General features: G+C 41.8%; 1 protein-coding gene across 1 annotated transcript in view; it reads right to left on the bottom strand.

Annotated features, from left to right (window-relative positions):
• TNR (tenascin R) overlaps nt 1-23269 on the bottom strand; it is a 425227-nt gene that overhangs the window by 210322 nt on the left and 191636 nt on the right.

Consider the following 23269-nt stretch of genomic DNA (forward strand, 5'->3'; position numbering starts at 1 on the left):
TGGTCAGGATCACTGTAAGAATTACACAAAGGAGATCCCTGTTGACTCAAGAGAGCTGATGGCTCAGGAAAGGGCCTAGCTCTCAGCCCTGTTGCTGTGACAGCCCAGTCTCACCTACAGATAGCCCTGGCCTAGAGCTAGATGGTTTGGTTTCTTTGGGAGCAGACAAGTACCCCAGCTCATCTTTGAAAGAGTACAGCCAGACACTTGTCTTCTGCACCTTTTTTCCTTTACCATCCTTTCTGCCCCACCCAGCATTCACTTCAAATCCATCCACTCTCCCCTTCCCCAGAGCTAGCCACTTCTCTCGGCCCTTATTATCTCCAGCCTGGTTCACCATCTCTACCTCCTTTCCCCTCACTGGGTTTCCTGCCTCCATTCTCAGCCCACTTCCAATCCATGCTACTCCCAGAGGATTTTTTCTAAAGCAAATCCATGCAAGTTATTTCTTCTTAAACCTATCAAGGTTTAAGGTGTGCCCAAGGCCCATTACGACCTGACCCCGCTTATTTCCCCAACCTCCTTCCTCAATGCCCACCCTCCCCTGCCTCCTCTCTGTACTCTAACCACGCTCGGCTGCATACATATTCCCAGTCCCCAGGCTTGCTCACCCTGGACATTTGCATCTGTTGTTTCATCTGCGGAGAAATGCCAGCCTGGTTACCATTTATTCTCCAGAATTCACCTCCTCTGGGAAGACTTCCTGACATTCCAGGGATGAATTAGATGCCATCCCCTCCACCTCCTCTCCTTGTACCATAAACTCTCGCAATAACCTTTTCCAAGTTGTGTTGCAGTTACTATATATAAATCAGCATATCCTCAGCACCTGGCTTTAGCTTGGCCTGCAGGAGAGGGTCAATAAGTATCAAACTAAAGCAGGAAGGCTCAGCGCTCCCCATGGCAGCTCCCTGCCCCTATGGCTTGGAAAACTCAATTCACTCTGCAAAGGGAAACTGTTCACATTAAATACTGCTGTATGCTGCTAGAAACTGTGTGCAGAGGGAAAACAAACAAGTGATTAAGTAATGGCAGGCAAGTATTTCACTAAGAGTCCTATCCAAATAAAATAACAGGAAAAGTGCCTTTCAGTACTGATTAACCACAGCTGAGAATTAAAGATCATTTGTAACAAATCATTATAGTCAACTGATTAAAAATGAATGAGTTTGTACAGAGAACCATTACTGAATCTGGGGCTGAAAAAAAAGACAGTTAAAGCATATTAACATGAAACTCCCAACCTGTGTATACGTTGCTGCATGAGGTTGATTTACCATTTACACCAAGGGGATGCCAGGTGTGGAGAAAAGCATGCATTTGAGTTAGAGTTCTGCTTGGGGTTCAACCCCACCCCTGACTCTATGAAACTGGTAAAATCTCTCTAAGCTTCCATTTTTTGCTACCGAAAAAATGGGATTAATATCACCACCAATGTTAGTTTGAACCATATGAAATTGCCAATGTTTGACCACATTTGGCCTACAGAGATGGCAAGTTCATATGGTTTAAGCTTAAACTTACCAAACAAAGCTGTTATGGAGATCAAAATGAGATAATGTAAACCAGAAGATGCTCTACAAATGCAAGCCATCAGAAGAACCTCCTGGCACTAGGGTAAGACTGTGACAACTGACAGCAGTGTGATGCTCAGCTTGGCATGCCACTGGGTTTGGGGTAAATCTGGGAACTAAGAACCTTCCTCATTTGCATTAATTGTTAGGTTGAAGGAAGGGAAAAGAGAAAGCCCAAAAGAAATAAAAGAACTCTTCCAACCCCAACGCAGGTCCTCACTTTCTCAGCCCTGTCTCTCCTCAAAAATATTATGCCCCTCCTCTCTGGCATTTCATTTGTAAGTGTAAGCTTTATTTAGTGTAAATCCACAGGAAGTTTGGAAGGGGTGTGCTGCATGCTTGGATGCACTTAGCCCACCTCGGTCTCCTGGGGCCAGCCCCCATGTCTCATCACGCACCTGCCCCTGCTATGAGGAAACCTTCTAATCTGAGTGACTGGCATAAAATGAGTCCTGTATAAGTGTTTAGTTGAATAAATGAATGAACAAATGAATGAATTCTCAAACCCTGCTTATCCTGTTGCTTTTTCTTTTGCCATCTGAAAGAGCCTAATAGAGGATAAAGGCATTTCCCACCCACACGTCCAAGCAATGGAATTAACGTAATCACTCTACATCTTCTGATTAGACGCAAACATTGACAGGCAATTTTTTCATAATTAAAAATGCTTCTGATGAGACAACTTATTCTCATTAAAACAACTTCTACATGGCATTGGTCCAAACACTTTACTTATTAAATAATCATATATATTAATCATATATACACATACACATATAATTTTTAAAACTCTCTTTTTTCAACTAAACTTATTCCACTAAATTCTTTCCAATGCTGTTGCCCACATGCAGGGCACCCTCTCTTCACCCTTGCTAACTCATTTTCCTGAAGCATTGATATATTTCTAGTTTGACTTTCTGCATGTAGCTACTGCTTGGAACTGTCAGGCAGAGCTCAGGGCCAGATTCATGGGCATGAGACTCAACCATGCAGTCATAGTGCTCAGAAGGGCCTTGTGCTTGGTTTACTGCTTCGCTGTTGCCATTTGAAATTGTAAATAATGTTTGAACAAAGGGCCCCAAATTGTCATTTTGCACCAGGCCCTGCAAATTTAGTAGCTGGTTCTGACAGCTACTAGAGGAAAGGAAACAGTGAGAAAAACCAAAATGGGGCCAAAAGAGTAATAGCGTAGTCCAGTTTAGAGAACTCCCAGTAGGGAGCGGAAAGGAGTGACTGAGCTGGCCTGTGGGGGATCATTCAGGAAAGCTAGAGAGCAGACAGTGCAGCTGCAGAGGAGCCATTTTAATGGGAGAAACAGGTTGCAGGAAAGGAAGATTTGCTAAGGAACCCTATGAAGCTAGCACTGTCAGATTCAGGCTGTCAGGGCTTCAGAGAGAGTACTTTTAATATGAAAACAAGAAGTTAGTCCTCCAACACAGAAAGGGGACCTAGAGCCAGAGAGCAGCCAGAGAGTAAAACTGACAAGTAGAAAAACCTGACCATTGGGCTAATGGAACACAAACTGGAGTACATCATTCACTTATTTATCCCTTCCTTCAATATACATACATTGAGTATCTAATGTGTATGTACTGTGTTAGCTCCTGGGAAATTTCAAAGATGATAATGATTCAGTTCCTGTTCTGGGAAACTCATAATTTATATAAGAAGAGAAAGACATGTGAGCAATAACATCATGTGGTTAATGTTATTACAAAGGTTGATGTTACCTACTGCGAAGTAGGGGCAAGGGGAATGGGCAAGGTTGGCGTAAGTTTTATGAAAGGTGCCCAGACTATACTCTGCTTTCTCTTCAGATCATATTAATCTTTCACCTTTGACTGAAAGGTGCCCAGACTAGGTCTTGAAGGATCAACAGGAAGTCACTGAGTGAAAAAAAAAAAAAAAGGAAATAAAAGAAAAAGAAAAAAGAAAAAAAGCATTTGGGCAGAGGGAATAGCATGAGTAAATACACAGAAATGAGAAACATCATGGCAATGAAAAGTCCAAAACAGCCAGGGCAGAGGGTGCAAGACAGAGAGCAGTGGGAATGCGTGTGCAAAGAAAAGCAAGGTTTGGTTATGAAAAACCTTGAATGCCACACCATGGAGCCTGAACTTTACTTCAGGTATGTGGGAGAGCCTTTGAAGGTCTTAAGCAAAGAACAGGCAAGATCAGATTTTGGGGGAGATGGGGAGATATTGTTTGCTGCAATGCAGAAATGGTCTCTAGTGAAGAGTGACTGAAGCATGCAGGCCAGTTAGAGAATAACTGATGGCTAAAATTCAAGCAAAGGATAGTGAGAGCCTGAACTCAGCAATAGCAGAGTAAGTAAAGACTAGAGAAGAGAGGAGAGACTTCTTTTAAAGGTAGAATGAATTATAGTTGACTCACTGGATGGGATGGGGGCAGGGAGGAACAGTTAAGCCTTCTCAGGTTTCTGATTTAAACATTTGGGTTAAAAACATTATCATTAACCGTGAAGGAGAATAAGGGAATAGGAAGATAAGAAAATGAGTTGAATTTTGGACATGTTAAGTTCAAGGGCACTGCTAAATATGTTCAGCGAGGGTCTGCGCTAGAGATTTGGAACTCATAAGAACATAGGTATATCGGTGCTTATTGGCATTAAGGGCATTGGATATGATTACTCAAAGAACGGATGCAAAGCAAGAAGCTCTTGAGAACACTGATATTTAGGAAGTGGGTTAAACATGACAACCTGGTGGAAGAAGTTATCAAGGAGCTATTGGAAAGGTAGAAGGAGAACCAGTGCAGTTATTATTTTTTCCTATCATTTGCTATCTTTCTTGGGAGATGACTTTATGTCCCTGCTTGTTGCAAGTCTCTTGATATCAGGCTGGAGCCATGTGGCTGGCTTTGACCAATACAATGTGAGCAAAGGTGATATACACCATACCCAAGCAGAAGTTTTAGGAATCTCTCTGTATGGGGTGGTGTGAGCCCTTTTTTTCTGACATAAGATCACTTATTCCTTCATCCTGGATCCCTAAATGCAGGTGGTATGTGGAGCAGGGCTATATCTAACTGTCAGCTGATATAAAATTTGAGCATAAAGGAAAACCTTTATTGTAAGCCACTGAGATTTGGAGATTTATTACTTGAATATAACCTAACAAAAGCTGACTGCTACAACTGAAAAAGAATAATGTCTCAGAAAAGAAAACATTTTGAGAACAAGTGAGTGGTCAATAGGGTCAAAAGTGACAGAGAGGTAATTAGGTGTCTCAATAGGTAGGTAAATTGTGATCTTAGTGGGCAGTTTTAGTGGTGTGGCAGAAGCTGAAGCCAGATTGCTATGGATTGAGGCATGAATGGGAGGTGAGTGGGTGGAGATTATCAGTGTAGATTACTCATTTAATGATGTTGACTGTGAAAAGAAAGAAATATATAGAGAGAAACAGCTTAAGATGGAAATAGAGCATGAATAAAAGTATCCAGGATAGAAAAGATTTGAAACCGCAGACTGAGGAGGGAGATTTGGTGCAAATGGAGAGACTGAAATTGCACTGAGGCTATATGCTTGAAAACATTTGGACCTCTGATTCCCTCTTAATATTAAAAATAATGATAGTAAACACATAGTGCTCACTAAGTGTCTGGCACTGCTTTGATTGCCTTGCATGTAATAATTTATTTGATCTTCAAAGCAACTCTATGAAGTAGGTACTGTAGTTATGATTCCCATCATACAGATGAATAAAAGAAGGCATAGGGATTTTGATTAACTCACTCAGATTCACATAGCTAATAAGTAGCAAACGGAGGCCATCCAGCTTCAGAGAGCAGGTCCTTCACTACCATGCCAGGTTACCTCTCACAGAGGTACAGAAAGATTTTGAGCTATAAGCATGGCCTGGGAAGAGGATATGCCAGAGATGGGCTGTATGCATTATAGATGAGGGATGTGGCAGGGAAGTATAAAGAGCATGCCTCCAAAGGAGAAAGTTCTGGCTTCCCAGATAGTGGAATTGGGATGTGAAGAACACTGAGCCTTCCATTTGGGGTACCAGGTTGGTTTGCTCACAGCCTCCTCTGAGCCCCTGTCAGCCAGACTGGAACTGGAATGTGAGAAAAAATAAATGAAGAAGGGAAAAATTAGATTACAAGGGGCAGCAGAAGAATCAAAGGATTGATTCAGAGGAGGAAGTCAGGCTCACTTTTGTGGTGCACTTGTGCTCATGATGTGCCCAGCACTGGGCCAGAGCCAAGGGCGCACAGAAGAAGACCTGGCTCTTTCTCAAATAAGTTACCCAGGATAATGGGCAACATGGACATAAAGAGGCTGCTTTGACATGAGGGTGAGGTTAAGTGGAGTGTATATAAACGGCTAAGGACAAACAGGCTACAGAGCGACAGAACCTGCTGGCGTAGCGTCCATCAAGCAAGAAGCAGAATTGCTGGCCATCTCCCATCTTAAAGATATACTGGGTCCACTGTCTCTTTGTGAGGATCAGGACACGGCTAATGGGATGTGGAACTTCCCTCCAGCCTCCTAAAGGTAGGGGGGCCACGAGGGCAGAGTTGCTTTTCAGAGTTCAAAGCTGGAGAAATCTAAAATGATATCACACAACCAAGTACCCAAGTGTGGCATGCCTTTCAGGAGGCATTTCAAAGTGTGAGTGGCCTTTCATCACTATCGAGTCTGTGGGATGTGGTGTGAGTTGTCAGATCACCCCATGTCAGCTCAGTGTTCAGAGGATGCTCTGAACTGGAGAGGATTCCTCTGGCCTCTTCAGAAGTCTGAAGACTTCCCTCCATTGTAAGTAAAGATATGTGGGCAAAGAAAGCAAGTGAATTTCCCAAGATTGGCAGTGAGGTGAGTAAAGCGAGGGTCATGGAGGTCATGGAGCGCAAGTGGGCACAGGCTTACCTCAAGTTGGCCAGAGTTGATTTTGTTCCCAGGTAAGGAACTGGAGGCCAGTGAGCAACAGGCACTGCTCTGTAAAGTGCCTGTCTCTTTCCCCTTTCCTTCTTTCCTTTGCACTTTGTACAGTACTTTGTCTTCCTAGCTCATCCCCACACTCCATTTAGGAGCTACCACTATCAGGACAGGCACGGCACACACATTAACTGTCTTATGCTTGGCAGAGGTCCTCTGTCTTCCAGTAGGCCCCTTTGCCTCTTGCAAGCCTGCGTAGCAGATCCTGACCCAGGAGCACCACAGACAGCTCATTCCAGCAGCTCGGACATCAGCATCTCTGCCCCAGCACCCTCCACATCTGACTGATGATTCCCACCTGGGTCACGCTGAAGCCACATATCCCTGAAATCCCTTTTATGTGGGACTGTCGCCACCCTCCTTGAAAGAGCCTACAACTCCATCAACCCCTTCCCCACAACTTTGAGCCTCTATAATCTTTACTTCTCCTTAATTAATTGCTAGCCCACTCTGCAGGCCCCTGTGTGCCTTGAGGAGGAAAAAATGAAGTAGGAATGAGTGGTAAGGAAAGATCTGCGGAGGAAATGAGACTGAGCTGGTACTTGAAGGATGGGTGGCATGCTTTCTCTCATTTAGACAAAGAAAGAAGGGAGGGAGGGAGGGAGGGAGGGAGGGAGGGAGGAAGGAAGGAAGGAAGGAAGGAAGGAAGGAAGGAAGGAAGGAAGGAAGGAAGGAAGGAAGGAAGGAAGGAAGGAAGGAAGGGAGAGAAAGAGAAAGTAAAGGAGAGGAGAGGAAAGGAAATGAGAGGAAAGAAAAGTCACTTTAGACAGAAGGAGCAGCGTGTGCAAAGGCATCAAAGTGTGACAGTGCAGAGCGATTCTGCCAGAAGTGCAAGTCAGTGGGGCTAAAGCACAGGTGTGTGGGGCACAGCAGCTAGAATTGACACTGTTAAAGGCACTCTGTAGAGAGCATTGAATGCTATGCTCAGAAATTTGGCCTCGTCTTTGGCTCAGTCAACAATTACAGTCCATAAAAATTTTTTAAGTAGGAATCTAACATGATTAAATTTGGGTTGTAGAAAGCTAAAGGTGGTTGCATGGAAGGTGGATTCATGTGGGCAAAGACCTGAGGCAGAGACCTGGTGGGGAGCTGTTCAAATCACATCCAGGTGAGACAGCAACCAGGTCCTCATTGACTCCATGGTGGACCAGGCAGACCATACACCTGGCACAACTGAGGCGGCTCTTACCGAGGGGCTCTGAGCACTTCTGCAGAGAGGAATCTCAGATCCTCCCTAGGATACAGCTCTAGAACCCTGTCTCTACAGTTTTATAACCCTGTCTCTCCACTTTCCTTTTCCCAGGACAGTGAATAAAGTAGATTTTCTGAAGAGGAAGCCCAGAGCCCCTTGCTAAGAATGAAGGCAGAATGATATATAGAGTAAGACATGCCCTGCTGCCACTCTATCTAGTAGTTGCACGAGGAGGCTCCTCAATGAATTTCTTCCAAATATTACACACATTTTATTGGTTTACTGATGCCAAGTTGGCTATAATGAGAAATGTGCCAACATCAGAAATATTCCAAAACAGACCACTCTCCCCTGTGTCAGTCTCCTCCCTCTTCCTACATTCGCTCTTTCTCTTTTCTCTCCTTTTAATCTAAGACCAAATTGTGCATGACCTTTCTCTCCCCTCAGGGTCCCTCTTTCTGCTGGTTACTTGCTACTGGCTCTCCTGCTGGTTTTACTGTAAGCAAAATTAAAAAAAAAAAAATGTGGGATGGGCAGGGAGCCTCTCCATGGGGAGCACCCGACAGTGAAGGTTAGAAGACATGAAGCTAATGAACTACAGAATATTGGTTACATCTCACTTGATTACACTTAGGAAATGTAAAACCAACCGTTAGTCATGACTGGCCATTTATCTGCTGGAATGCTCAGAGCAAAACCCCCAATCACATTTATCTCCCGCCTTCAGGTTCCAGTCAAGGTTTCTAGAAATTAGTGATTCATCACTGAATACAACAACTACCATTGGGATCTGCCAAGACAGGAAAAATCACCATGTCCCTGTGCCAAGGTGCTGTCTCTCACTGGTAATATCTTCATGCAGCTGCTAGGACCAGCACACAAAATCCATGCATGTGCCAGGAGTGGCAGACCCACCTGATTGTGTGCGCCAGGATCATTAAGAACAAAACAGAGTTACATTGCTCCAGTCTGGCCCCCAGGCACCTGATAGGAAGGGAACAGGGGAGCCCACTGAGGGTCTGCTTTGGGTCCTTAGGTACATGAGATTTACTCATTTGGGTGAGAGAGGAGGAAATCTTGTTCTTCCTGGGCCATAACTGAAGGGAGCACCACTCACACATGAAATGTTCAGAGTCAAGTTTGTTGTAATGTCTCAAACACTGATACTAAAAACGGCAAGTCAATAACAATGGCAATGCATCAATGAGGGCATGAAAGCCTTCTAATCAAACACAGCAGATTAAACATACATAGTTATTTCTGCTCCCTCCTAAAAATCTCACCACTGTGGTGGCAGAATCTTAAGATAGCCCGCAAGATTTCCCCCTTCCTGTTACACATGCTCTGTGTAATCCTTGGAGCTATGAATATCAGATTTTACTCCTGTGATGAGATTATGTTACATGACACAGTTTGGTGTTAAGACAGAAAGATTGAAAGCCTTACTTTTCTTCAGCTTGTTGCAGAGAGGGAAGCATAAAAGAAATTCAATGCAAGAGAGGTTCTCTGTTGCTGAGTGGAGGTGGCCCATAGCAAGGATCTGAGACTCACCAACAGCCAGCAAGACGATGGGGACTTCAGCCCTACAATTACAAGGAAATGAATTCTGCCATCAACCTGAAGTAGCTTGGAAGAGTCTTTCCCTAAGTCAAGCTTTTACATGAGGGTGCAGCTGGTCAACACCATGATCTCAGTCTGAGAACCTGAGCTAAGTACCCAGCTAAAAGTACCCTGAACTCCTGACCCATGAAACTGTGAGATAGTTAATTTGTGTTGTTTTAACCTGCTATGTTTGTGATAATTTGTTGTGCAGCAATAGAATGCTAACACACTCTCTAAAAGTAATAAAGATTTAAACCCATAAAGGGAGGCTATTACAACAGAGGAGAAGTGGCCAACAAATTTTGCAAGATGGAAAACAGGTGGACATAGGTCACCAATTTAGAAGAACAGAAAAAGCACCTTCAGAAGGGGAAGCCAAAAAGTAACAATCTGATTTGGGACTCAGGAAGTAGAGAGATAAGGGCCTCTGAAGAATGGGGCGCACATGGCACTGCAAACCGGAAGACCAGGCAGAAGGCTGCATGAGAAACTGCTAGACCTGCTAGAGTCCCTCTCTGCCCCTACCCAGCCAAACAACTTTCCAATCCTCACCTCTATAGGAGGCAAGAGGTTACCCTCTGAAATGCTGAACCAGATAGACTCTGGACTTGAGGATATCTGTCACAAAGAAAAGTAGATGTGAGGGGAAGTACTAAAAACAGGGGTATTAAGTGAGGCTCCTATATTGAGCCATGGGACTCTCCCCCCCCCCCACCCCCCATTCTTTTCCCCTTTCAGTCATTTTCTCCTTTCCCTCACCACCTTGAGAAGGAGACTGGAATAATGTCTCTGTAGAAAAGAAGCTAATAATACCTCTCCCTACCCTATTTCCACTCCATGTGTGCACATGTATATACAAGGATATGCACACAGCATCTAATCTGCTTTTTGTGCCTCATTTAAACTTAAGATATGACTAGAAAAAAATTAGCAGACATTTGAAGTCTCTAGTATAGAAAAAAATCAAAACAAAGAAGAAAATGAGAGTCAGAAAATGCAGGAAACAGGAAAAAAAAAAACTAAGCAAAACAATATTTCATCCATGAAACAACAAAATAGGATCCTACTTACAAAGGGACACATTCAGAAAACAAGAAAAAGCTCTTGGATATTAAAGATTAAGATAACAGGAAAAAATGTTTAAATCGACACCGCGTGTAGGAGATAAAAGTGAGGCAATCTCCCAGAAAATAGCACACAAAGATAGAAAATAGGAAAGAAAAGATAAGAAAATTAGGTGATCCATCCCTGGAGGTCCAACTTCCAACCAACAGGAGTCAGAGAAAGAGAAAAGCAAAGAAAACAGCTGGGTGAAAATTATTAAAGAAATATAGAAGAAAGTTCTCCTCTATGGAGGATCTCATTAGAAACTTCAAGAGAACAAAAGGCAGGTGACAAAATATTAGAAATCTGAATGGCATCTGACTTCCACGAGCAACACTGGGTTCTAAAAGACAATGGAGTAGTTTCTTCAAAACTTTGAGTGAAAACAATTTTCAGCATAATTATACATACCCAATCAAATTGTGAGGGAGGGATAATTGCATTTTCAGATATTAAGTCCTCAGTCTCAAAATAGTTACCTCTGATGCACCATTTCTAAGGAAGCTAGTGGAGGGTGCAGGCCACAAAACAAAGGAATAATCCAAGAAGCGGGAAAACATTGGGTCTGGAAATCAGAGGATCTTAAAGAGGAGAAAGGAAAAAGGGGTTACTGGGGTGCCAGTGAAGGGAGTTTCAGAAGGGTTGAGTGTTGCAGACTTACAAAGCAACCAGGTCAGGAACATCTCCCAGGAAAATGCAGAAATGACACATGGCTTGGGATACCTATCTGTTTTCAGTATGGTTTGTCAAAGGGCTTGCTAATAATTGTAATTAAGAACAAAGAAAGTACACCCCTGAGAGGAAGCCTCCAAAGCAAAAATCAGACAGGTACACTCGCTGTTCAGAAATATTCTATCTTCTGCAGCCTCTGCTGCTGACACTCAGGCAAACGGTCTGGAGTGGACCTCAAGCAATCTCCAACAGACCTACAGCTGAGGGTCCTGACTGTTAGAAGGAAAACTATCAAACAGGAAGGACACCTACACCAAAACCCCATCAGTACGTCACCATCATCATCAAAGACCAGCGGCAGATAAAACCACAAAGATGGGGGAAAAGCAGGGCAGAAAAGCTGGAAATTCAAAAAATAAGAGCGCATCTCCCCCGGCAAAGGAGCGCAGCTCATCGCCAGCAACGGATCAAAGCTTGACGGAGAATGACTTTGACGAGATGAGAGAAGAAGGCTTCAGTCCATCAAACTTCTCAGAGCTAAAGGAGGAATTATGTACCCAGCGCAAAGAAACTAAAAGTCTTGAAAAAAAAAGTGGAAGAATTGATGGCTAGAGTAATTAATGCAGAGAAGGTCATAAATGAAATGAAAGAGATGAAAACCATGACACGAGAAATACGTGACAAATGCACAAGCTTCAGTAACCGACTCGATCAACTGGAAGAAAGAGTATCAGCGATTGAGGATCAAATGAATGAAATGAAGCGAGAAGAGAAACCAAAAGAAAAAAGAAGAAAAAGAAATGAACAAAGCCTGCAAGAAGTATGGGATTATGTAAAAAGACCAAATCTACGTCTGATTGGGGTGCCTGAAGGTGAGGGGGAAAATGGAACCAAGTTGGAAAACACTCTTCAGGATATCATCCAGGAGAACTTCCCCAACCTAGTAGGGCAGGCCAACATTCAAATCCAGGAAATACAGAGAACGCCACAAAGATACTCCTCCAGAAGAGCAACTCCAAGACACATAATTGCCAGATTCACCAAAGTTGAAATGAAGGAAAAAATCTTAAGGGCAGCCAGAGAGAAAGGTCGGGTTACCCACAAAGGGAAGCCCATCAGACAAACAGCAGATCTCTCAGCAGAAACTCTACAAGCCAGAAGAGAGTGGGGGCCAATATTCAACATTCTTAAAGAAAAGAATTTTAAACCCAGAATTTCATATCCAGCCAAACTAAGTTTCATAAGTGAAGGAGAAATAAAATCCTTTACAGATAAGCAAATGCTTAGAGATTTTGTCACCACTAGGCCTGCCTCACAAGAGACCCTGAAGGAAGCACTCAACATGGAAAGGAACAACCGGTAACAGCCATTGCAAAAACATGCCAAAATGTAAAGACCATCAAGGCTAGGAAGAAACTGCATCAACTAACGAGCAAAATAACCAGTTAATATCATAATGGCAGGATCAAGGTCACACATAACAATATTAACCTTAAATGTAAATGGACTAAATGGTCCAATTAAAAGACACAGACTGGCAAACTGGATAAAGAGTCAAGACCCATCAGTCTGCTGTATTCAGGAGACCCATCTCACATGCAGAGACATACATAGGCTCAAAATAAAGGGATGGAGGAAGATTTACCAAGCAAATGGAGAACAAAAAAAAGCAGGGGTTGCAATACTAGTCTCTGATAAAACAGACTTTAAACCATCAAAGATCAAAAGAGACAAAGAAGGCCATTACATAATGGTAAAGGGATCAATTCAACAGGAAGAGCTAACTATCCTAAATATATATGCACCCAATACAGGAGCACCCAGATTCATAAAGCAAGTCCTTAGAGACTTACAAAGAGACTTAGACTCCCATACAATAATAATGGGAGACTTCAACACTCCACTGTCAACATTAGACAGATCAACGAGACAGAAAGTTAACAAGGATATCCAGGAATTGAACTCATCTCTGCAGCAAGCAGACCTAATAGACATCTACAGAACTCTCCACCCCAAATCAATAGAATATACATTCTTCTCAGCACCACATCGCACTTATTCCAAAATCGACCACATAATTGGAAGTAAAGCACTCCTCAGCAAATGTACAAGAACAGAAATTATAACAAACTGTCTCTCAGACCACAGTGCAATCAAACTAGAACTCAGGACTAAGAAACTCAATCAAAACTGCTCAACCACATGGAAACTGAACAACCTGCTCCTGAATTACTACTGGGTACATAACGAAATGAAGGCAGAAATAAAGATGTTCTTTGAAACCAATGAGAACAAAGATTCAACATACCAGAATCTCTGGGACACATTTAAAGCAGTGTGTAGAGGGAAATTTATAGCACTAAATGCCCACAAGAGAAAGCAGGAAAGATCTAAAATTGACACTCTAACATCACAATTAAAAGAACTAGAGAAGCAAGAGCAAACACATTCAAAAGCTAGCAGAAGGCAAGAAATAACTAAGATCAGAGCAGAACTGAAGGAGATAGAGACACAAAAAACCCTCCAAAAAATCAATGAATCCAGGAGTTGGTTTTTTGAAAAGATCAACAAAATTGATAGACCACTAGCAAGACTAATAAAGAAGAAGAGAAGAATCAAATAGACGCAATAAAAAATGATAAAGGGGATATCACCACTGACTCCATAGAAATACAAACTACCATCAGAGAATACTATAAACACCTCTACATAAATGAACTAGAAAATCTAGAAGAAATGGATAATTTCCTGGACACTTACACTCTTCCAAGACTAAACCAGGAAGAAGGTGAATCCCTGAATAGACCAATAGCAGGCTCTGAAATTGAGGCAATAATTAATAGCCTACCAACCAAAAAAAGTCCAGGACCAGATGGATTCACAGCTGAATTCTACCAGAGGTACAAGGAGGAGCTGGTACCATTCCTTCTGAAACTATTCCAATCAATAGAAAAAGAGGGAATCCTCCCTAACTCATTTTATGAGGCCAACATCATCCTGATACCAAAGGCTGGCAGAGACACAACAAAAAAAGAGAATTGTAGACCAATATCCCTGATGAACATCAATGCAAAAATCCTCAATAAAATACTGGCAAACCAGATTCAGCAGCACATCAAAAAGCTTATCCACCATGATCAAGTGGGCTTCATCCCTGGGATGCAAGGCTGGTTCAACATTCGCAAATCAATAAACATAATCCAGCATATAAACAGAACCAAAGACAAGAACCACATGATTATCTCAATAGATGCAGAAAAGGCTTTTGACAAAATTCAACAGCCCTTCATGCTAAAAACTCTCAATAAATTCGGTATTGATGGAACGTACCTCAAAATAATAAGAGCTATTTATGACAAACCCACAGCCAATATCATACTGAATGGGCAAAAACTGGAAAAATTCCCTTTGAAAACTGGCACAAGACAGGGATGCCCTCTCTCACCACTCCTATTCAACATAGTGTTGGAAGTTCTGGCTAGGGCAATTAGGCAAGAGAAAGAAATCAAGGGTATTCAGTTAGGAAAAGAAGAAGTCAAATTGTCCCTGTTTGCAGATGACATGATTGTATATTTAGAAAACCACATTGTCTCAGCCCAAAATCTCCTTAAGCTGATAAGCAACTTCAGCAAAGTCTCAGGATACAAAATTAATGTGCAAAAATCACAAGCATTCTTATACACCAGTAACAGACAAACAGAGAGCCAAATCAGGAATGAACTTCCATTCACAATTGCTTCAAAGAGAATAAAATACCTAGGAATCCAACTTACAAGGGATGTAAAGGACCTCTTCAAGGAGAACTACAAACCATTGCTCAGTGAAATAAAAGAGGACACAAACAAATGGAAGAACATACCATGCTCATGAATAGGAAGAATCAATATCGTGAAAATGGCCATACTGCCCAAGGTTATTTATAGATTCAATGCCATCCCCATCAAGCTACCAATGAGTTTCTTCACAGAATTGGAAAAAACTGCTTTAAGGTTCATATGGAACCAAAAAAGAGCGCACATCTCCAAGACAATCCTAAGTCAAAAGAACAAAGCTGGAGGCATCACGCTACCTGACTTCAAACTATACTACAAGGCTACAGTAACCAAAACAGCATGGTACTGGTACCAAAACAGAGATATACACCCATGGAACAGAACAGAGTCCTCAGAAATAATACCACACATCTACAGCCATCTGATCTTTGACAAACCTGAGAGAAACAAGAAATGGGGAAAGGATTCCCTATTTAATAAATGGTGCTGGGAAAATTGGCTAGCCATAAGTAGAAAGCTGAAACTGGATCCTTTCCTTACTCCTCATACGAAAATTAATTCAAGATGGATTAGAGACTTAAATGTTAGACCTAATACCATAAAAACCCTAGAGGAAAACCTAGGTAGTACCATTCAGGACATACGCATGGGCAAAGACTTCATGTCTAAAACACCAAAAGCAATGGCAACCAAAGCCAAAATTGACAAATGGGATCTAATTAAACTAAAGAGCTTCTGCACAGCAAAAGAAACTACCATCAGAGTGAACAGGCAACCTACAGAGTGGGAGAAAATTTTTGCAATCTATTCATCTGACAAAGGGCTAATATCCAGAACCTACAAAGAACTCAAACAAATTTACAAGAAAAAAACAAACAACCCCATCAAAAAGTGGGCAAAGGATATGAACAGACATTTCTCAAAAGAAGACATGCATAGAGCCAATAGACACATGAAAAAATGCTCATTATCACTGGCCATCAGAGAAATGCAAATCAAAACCACAATGAGATACCATCTCACACCAGTTAGATTGGCAATCATTAAAAAGTCAGGAAACAACAGGTGCTGGAGAGGATGTGGAGAAATACGAACACTTTTACACTGTTGGTGGGATTGTAAACTAGTTCAACCATTATGGAAAACAGTATGGCGATTCCTCAAGGATCCAGAACTAGATGTACCATATGACCCAGCCATCCCATTACTGGGTATATACCCAAAGGATTATAAATCATGCTGCTATAAAGACACATGCACACGTATGTTTATTGCGGCACTATTCACAATAGCAAAGACTTGGAATCAACCCAAACGTCCATCAGTGACAGACCGGATTAAGAAAACATGGCACATATACACCATGGAATACTATGCAGCCATCAAAAAGGATGAGTTTGTGTGCTTTGTAGGGACATGGATGCAGCTGGAAACCATCATTCTTAGCAAACTACCACAAGAACAGAAAACCAAACACCGCATGTTCTCACTCATAGGTGGGAACTGAACAATGAGATCACTTGGACTCAGGAAGGGGAACATCACACACCGGGGCCTATCATGGGGAGGGGGGAGGGGGGAGGGATTGCATTGGGAGTTATACCTGATGTAAATGACGAGTTGATGGGTGCTGACGAGTTGATGGGTGCAGCACAGCAACATGGCACAAGTATATATATGTAACAAACCTGCACATTATGCACATGTACCCTAGAACTTAAAGTATAATAATAAAAAAAAAGAACAAAGAAAAATGAGAAGAGTAAAAATTAAACTCCAGGACAACCAATAAGTTATAGAAGAGGAGAAATGTGATCATTGTTTTTGACACTGCTTTGTTGTGAATAATATTAACAAAGGTAAAATAATGAAAATACAAAATATCAACTTAAACAATGATTGTAATTAACTACATATATTGGAAGAATGGGGAGGGGCAATGTGTGTGCACCTGTGTGAGCGTGTGTGGTGAATGGAGTGGAGGCAGGGTTGTAAGGGTCTAAGTCCTTATCTTCCACAGTTGTAAATCAACATATGATTTCTACATTTGAAAAGCAAAAACATACTCAAGAAATAGCCATAGAAATATATTATCTGAACTTATTTAGGTAAATACTAAAATAAATGACTAAAAGTTGTTGCCCCTGAGGAACAGCCCTCAGGGCTGAGGAGGAATGAGCCAGGAAATCATTTTTTTGTGTGTGAAAAATCTTATATTATTGTTTGACTTTTCCAATTCCATGTCGGTAGCTAGGAGGCCACAGAAAACTATCTAATTTACATCGTACTTTGATAATAAGAACACTCTCTTCTCATCTCATGGTAGGGGTGGGAGGTAGAAAAGCATTGCTTCTGATAACTTTAACCTGACTTGACAGTGATGTCCTTGCAGGTGAGCATATACATCCAGTTCCTTTTGCTAACCCCCACAATGTTCTGAATGGCAGGATCCATCTGTAGAGAGCTGAGACACAACTGTAATCATGTCTTCTACACATACAGTGCTGTCCAGTTTACAAAGTCCTTGCACATACGTTATCTCGTTTGATCTTCCTAACAACCACGTGCAGTACTCAGGGTGAGGAATTTGTACAAAGAAGAAACTGGAACTCTTAGAGGCTGATTTGCTTATTCATTGTCACACAGCCTGGACTCCAAACTCTCTGCTACTTCATGGGCTGACTGAAGCCATCTATGTAAGACAAGGGGAAATACGGGACAATTTTAGAAGAAGTCGTTATCTCTGGTACATTGTCTATTTGAGGTCTTCTAATTTTGTGATATTGAGTCTTTCTATTCTTTATCTTCCCTGTCTGTCCACCACGTCAATTCCTAACTTTTTCCTTCCTGTTCCTGGGTTACTCCCATTCTGACTTTTTGGATCTTATTCCTGCTTCTTTTCTCATGCCTCCAGATTTAATTCTTTGCTTCAGGAATTGAAACATTTGAACACTGAGCCTAAACAGATAAATCGTGAGTATAGCATTGACTTCATGGTTAGAGGTGGCCACCCTGGCCAGTCTGCAGCCTGGGAATTTGAACTAGACCAGAGAGCCCTCTTGATCGGAACCATGAGGCACCCAGGCCATCACATATGGTCTGCTTGGACCTCTATTCATCCAGTTCAGTCTTCCACAGACACAGGGGCTTTGCCACATGAAATACATCACCGAAGATAGATTTCACATTATATTTTAATCTTTTGATTTATTCCTCAAACACACACTAAGTTTGAGGCTAAAGAAATGGTGGGAAAAGATGAGATGGGAAAAGTGGGGAGGATGAAATGCACTATATTCAAAACATTAGGGTTTGTGTCCACCCTCAATGGCTGCTGAGGGCTAAGTGGATTAGAAAGGCTCATGTGTGAACCACCAACACTTTTTCCACCATCAGATTCCTTGGAGATCTCTTGATCCATTTTGTGATTGAGGTAGACAGGATCACAGCATCCAGTGTTATGGCTGCAGGCATAATTCCAACATCTGAGAACATTTTCCTCCCAGATATTTAATTTCCTCTTCCAGCCCTTTACCACTGGGGCCCTAAAACCACTTCACAACTCTATCCACCACATCATCTTAGCCTCTTTTGCAAGTCTTTTAATATCCATTGGAAAATAATGCTGTCTTTGATTCTGAGACAAATCCTTAACACTTCTTCCCTTGTTTCTAATTAGCAATATTTCTGTGGTAATTAAGACGAGAGTAACTCCTCAGTTCTGCAGCATTTTCAATTCAGAAAGAAAGAAAAATACGATAATAATATAAAGGGGCTCTAAGAATGAATTTGTTAGGGGGCTTGAGTGTATGATAAATAACTTCAACCCATCTTAAAACACACAGACATTTGTGTAGATATACATACATATCATACATATGCATATACAGGAATGCACACACACACACACACACACACACAAACAATAATTACCCAATTCTGGAAAAACAGGATTCAAAATGCACTAATGGAAATACTGTCATTCTGTGGGCAGAATAAATGCATTATCTTAAACTCTAGGCATCCCACAAAATGAACAATTACAGTGAGCTGAATGCTGATGAAAGATGGCCAGAAACAGACCGTCTTTCTTCTCTCATGGGATGGCTAGAAATGGGCACATTTCCTTCCTGGTCAAACACCCAGTGACTTGGCATTTTCAATACTTTTCAAAGGCCCGCTGCATATGTTCACTCTGTGTTAGCTTTTGTTCTTGCTAAGTGTGGAGTGGAGTCAAAGCTCTGCATTGCCAGACAAAATCTAATGCTGTAGGCTGAACCAAGAGCCAAAGGTGCTATCACTTCTACTTTACAGATGGCACTCCTATCTCCAAACTTGGATTTGTGCATGAATGCACAAATACATGCTTATACATCTTCCTAAGGGATTAACAAAAAGATGTCCTACATGTCAAAAAAAATAAAAAAATAAAAATAAAAAATAAAAAGATATCCTTTCTGCATTTCTGACTTTTTCAAATCAAGGCATATTTTGAGGCTGGTGCTCATCAGAGTTCAGGTAATGAGCTCTTGCTTGTAATTTTGTAAGTGTATATGTTTCTCAGGGAATTGACAGATAGCATAGGGTTTTATTTGTTTAGAAATTGCAATTATTTCTAGCAATTCGGTAATTATTTCTCCTGTAGCTAGTTACTTGGTGCCTTCTCAAGCAAAACTGTGTTTGCCAAGAGCCGGCTGGGGCAGTGCACTATTTGGTGGCTAAGGCTCTAGGCATGGCCCATGGGGATGCTGGCCCTGCTAAGGACAGGCTCCCAGCTCCATGATTTCTCCAGCCCCACCCCTGAGCTTGTCCATAGCTGAGGAGGCTGAGCTGCTGAGTAGAATGCTTCTCTTTGTTTTAGTTATTTCTTCGATTGTGAAATCCAGGATTCTCTCACTCCTCTGTCTATTCAATCATACAATCATTGGGAGTTAGAGCTCATTGAGCCTTAGAGATCATCTTATTCACCCTCTCATTTTATGAATGGAGAATCTGTGGTGCACAGTGGATGGTTATGCCAAGGTCACCCAGCAGTCGGGAAGGGCTAGGCTAGAATACAGGTCTCTTTACTCTCTAGTCAGTGCTCCTTCATCCTCCATGTGATGACTTAATTCTTTTCAGTTAAGCAACTTGTGTAGAATTTCTAGTATGGATTAAGCATAGTGCTAGGTGCTGCAAGCTCAAGAAAGCCAAAAAAGAGGGAATGGTAAATGTCAAATGAGACAACATTAGAAGAGAAGCTTACACAGTGCCTGATCCAGATAAGGTATTCCATGGGTCCCTGCTTTTCTCCCCTTTACTCTTCCCCATCCTCTATAGATACATACAGAGGAGAAAAATCTCAGATATTTGAGGTAATCAAATTCTTGCAAGTATCAGAAGGGGAGCTGATAGACAACTCCAGTTACTCCTTTAGAAGCACATTTTCTAGTTCCTAATAAAACCTCTCAGGCTAGGCCCACACCTGGAAGAACTTCCCTGGTATTCTATAAAGACATCAGCTCCTGGGCTGCCCCTCTATTCCAGAGTGTTGATGAATGCGTGGCTCACCCACACTGCCTGATTCATAAGCACATTAGTGCTGACTCACCAACAACTGAGAGCAAAAAAGCACACCTCCTCAGGTTTTGACTTGAGATGAAGACACTTACAAGATGCAAAATTCAGCTCTACTGATGGAATGATAACTGAAACACACCATGAGCTAGTCATCTGGGGAAAATATTGTCAAGGCTATTTGGTCTTAAACCCAAGCTCTTATACCCATTTTCTGAACTCATAATAAACCTTCATTTTCCAGAGATTTAAAAGTCTCCTTACTTTACTGTTAACCAAAAACCAGAAGCATAAAACCATGAAGAGTCAAAAGTAGCTGACCCAAGTTATCCCTGAGTTTAGCCTTGAATAGGAGGATTTGGCTAGAAGGCTCCTTCCAACCATGAGTTGCATGACTATAAGATTATCACCAACCATCTTACTGCCAGCTTTACATGAATGTGTTGTTCAATGATTCGAAGTTTCTCTAGACCTTATTCAAAGCAAGGTACACAGGCTCAGACAGCCTGCTCCACCCCTGGATACTTATATAGAATAATCATGTAGAGAGTATCGAATTGGGGGCAACCAGGGCTGCAACTTGAGTTCCTGGGCCCCTATGCAAATACATCTCCAAATAAGAAGACTGACAGCCTTGTTGGCATGTAATGAAATACAGAGCCATTCTGAAGATGGGCTCCTTGGCCACTGGGGAAGGCCATTCTTTTGTTTTGGCCTCAGCTCCTTGCCCTTTGATTCTTTTCCACCTTCTCATCAGAAGGGTAACAATCTAAACACCAAGCTCAACACATCCAGATCAGTTAGCAGGCAGTTTTAGCCACATATAGCACAACACAAGTAATGTTCATGAAGGATGAAGCATATTCAAGTGCATAAAGGACTGGTATACTGCCTGGTACAGAACCAAACCCGATTCTAGCATACATCCTTCATCTTTTTCTAAATCCAACTTGTACCAAAATACATTATGACAAAAACTGTCTCTCTAAGCTCTGTGAAAAAAAGACCTTTTCTGGCAGGATTCCTGGTGCAGCCTGTCCTCTCTCCAAGCAGGACCCCATCATCCATAATGGCTGCTCGGTAAGCCTGGGTGTCCCTGTTACACTCACCTTCTCTGAACTCTGCTTTTTTGGTGGTTTGGCCTCTTAGCCTCCCTGACTCTCCTCCTCTTGCTCCTTCTCAGTCTCAGTTGTGCTCTTCTGTATTTGTGCACGTGTGTCTGGCTCCTCTGTTGCCCCCTTTCATGGACCCAGGGAGGCACTAGTACTCCTGTGTCCTCGGCACAGTCCCCTTCCTTGGGCAGACAAACTCAGAAATGTCCCCCATGATCCTTGCCTCCTGGTACTCATGCCCTTGTGTAGTCTCCTCGCCACGAGTGTGTGTGGGACCACTGATGCACTTCTAACCAACAGCATATAGCAAAACGGTTGAGATGTCATTTCCATGATTATGTTGTGTACAATTGTGACATCTTGTTGGCAGACTGCCTCCCTTGAAGGTTTTGATGAAGCAAGAAGGCACATTGGAAAGGCCTATGTTTCCAGTATAAGACAGGGAGCTGAGGATGTCTCCCCCACTGCCCAATAACCACCAGGAATTGAGGGCAGCCTCTCACAGACAGTCAGCAGGAATCTGAGGCCTTCAGCCCCACAAGCCAGAAGGAACTGAATTCTGCTAACAACCACATGACATTGGAAGCAGACTTTTCTCCAACTGAGAAGAGACCACAGTCCTGGTCAGCATCTAGGTTGCAGCTTTCAGATGAGACCCTCAGCCAGAGGACCCAACAAAGCCATGCACAGACTCCTGACCCACAGAAGTGGTATGATAATGTGTGTTGTTTTAAGCCACTAAGTTTGTGGTAATATTATTCATAGCAGTAAATAACCAATATACATCATACTTGAAGCACCCAACAATATGACTATTCAGTTTCAAAGACTATTTAGATTCAACAATGTGTGAGGAGGATAACAGGAAACATCTACCCTAACATCCTTTTTGGCAGAATTCCCTCTCCCCAGCACCTTGGACAGTTCACATCCAATCTCAACTTGACTTTGACAGCTTTGAGAAGCTCAGTGTCGTACAACATAGCCATTCTACCTATGGACAACTCTTTTTTTTTTTTTTTAAATAATTATCTTATATCTCTGCCGCACTTATTCTATGCTATTCACTACTCTATAATGTATATGCATCATTGAAATTATTTCTCACAGTAATTCTATTAGTTCAGTACTATTAATATTTACATTATAAATATGAGGAAACTAAAGCTCAGAGAAGTTAGGCAACTTTTCCAAAATGAGTGTGTTAGACAGATTTTAACCCAATGCTGTCTAACTCAAAGTCATATTCTGAACAACTATGACATACTGCTCCAATCTTGTTAGAATGTTCCTCCTTATGTTAAACCAAACTCTTCCTTCTTCTGGTACCCCCTTATTGATCCCATGGGAGCTTTACAGGATAAAAATTGTATTTCTCTTCCACAGGAAAAATTTTAAGATGTTTAAAAATAGTTATTATGTTTCCTCTTTCCTTCTTTATTTTAATTTTTTTAAAGCACCCTCCTTAAAAACTCAGTATAGAGAAGGATGAATAGGCAGAGCAGCGAGAAATTTTAGGGCAGTGAAACTACTTTGTGTGATACTGTAATGGTGGATACATGTCATTATACATTTGTCCAAACCCAAAATATATACACCAAGAGCAAATCCTAATGCAAACTGTAGAATAATGATGTGTCAATTTAGGTTCATCAATTATAAGAAATGTGCCACTCTGGTGGGAGATGTTGATAGCTGGGGAAGTTGTGCATGTGTTGGGG

Source organism: Macaca mulatta, chromosome 1, assembly GCF_049350105.2.
Source record: "Macaca mulatta isolate MMU2019108-1 chromosome 1, T2T-MMU8v2.0, whole genome shotgun sequence".
Classification (NCBI taxonomy): domain Eukaryota; kingdom Metazoa; phylum Chordata; class Mammalia; order Primates; family Cercopithecidae; genus Macaca; species Macaca mulatta.